Here is a 1,336-nt window from a genome sequence, read left to right as displayed (position 1 = left end):
TTGCCCACAATGCCCTGCAAACCTGCAACCTTGCTGGAAAGCATACATTTTTCCCACATTTTTGTGATGGAATCTTCCGGAATCTGCAGGAATTCACAAAATTCCTACCACCCAGGATTGTCGCCTTTATACCAATAAAAATTCTGCTGCACTTGCCAGCCTAAAAATGTTTTTTTTCAGACTGCCCTTTTGGACCCACTTTGGTTCCCCCTCAATTTTGACATGTTTTTGGCTCTTCCCTGTCACAAGCACTTGGCCCACCTACACAAGTGAGGTATCATTTGTACCGAGAGACTGAGGGGAACGTTGGGTGGTAGGAAAGTTGTCCCAATGTGGTGATCCCACACAGAAATGTGGGAAAAATGTGATTTTTTAGCTAAATTTGAGGTTTGCTGAGGTTTCTGGGTAAGAAAACATTGGGCAATCCACACAAGTGACACCTCCCTGGACTCCCTTGGGTATCTAGTTTTCAGAAATGTCTGGTTTTGGTAGGTTTCCCTAGATGGCTGCTGAACCCAGGACCAAAAACGCAGGTGCACCCCTGCAAAAAGAGGTAGTTTTGTATTTGATAATTTTGATGTGTCCAGACAGTGTTTTGGGGCATTTTCTGTTGGGAGCACAAGGCCTACCCACACAAATAAGGTACAATTTTTATCGGGAGACTTGGGGGAATGCTGGGTGGAAGGAAATTTGTGGCTCCTCTCAGATTCCAGAACTTTCTGTCACCGAAATGTGAGGAAAAAGTGTTTTTTTAGACCAAATTGTGAGGTTTGCAGAGGATTTTGGGTAACAGAACCTGATGAGATCCCCACAAGTCACCCCATCTTGGATTCCCCTAGGTGTCTAGTTTTAAAAATGCATAGGTTTGGAAGATTTCCCTAGGTGCCAGCTGAGCTAGAGGCCAAAATCCACAGGGAGGCACTTTGCAAACATCACCTCTGTTTCTTTGGGAAAATGTGATGTGTCCACATTGTGTTTTGGGGCATTTCCTTTCGCGTGCACTAGGCCTACCCACAGAAGTGAGGTATCATTTTTATCGGGAGACTTGAGGGAACGCTGGGTGGAAGGAAATTTGTGTCTCCTCCCAGATTCCAGAACTTTCTGTCACCGAAATGTGAGGAAAAAGCATTTTTTAGCCACATTTTGAGGTTTGCAAAGGATTCTGGGTAACAGAACCTGGTGAGGGCCCCACAAGTCACCCCATCTTAGATTCCCCTAGGTGTCTAGTTTTCTAAAATGCATAGGTTTGGTAGGTTTCCCTAGGTGCCGGCTGAGCTAGAGGCCAAAATCCACAGGTAGGCACTTTGCAAAAAAAACACCACTGTTTTCTTTGGGA

This window comes from Pleurodeles waltl, chromosome 12, assembly GCF_031143425.1.
Source record: "Pleurodeles waltl isolate 20211129_DDA chromosome 12, aPleWal1.hap1.20221129, whole genome shotgun sequence".
In the NCBI taxonomy this organism is placed as follows: Eukaryota; Metazoa; Chordata; class Amphibia; order Caudata; family Salamandridae; genus Pleurodeles; species Pleurodeles waltl.
This window is presented reverse-complemented; position numbering follows the sequence as displayed.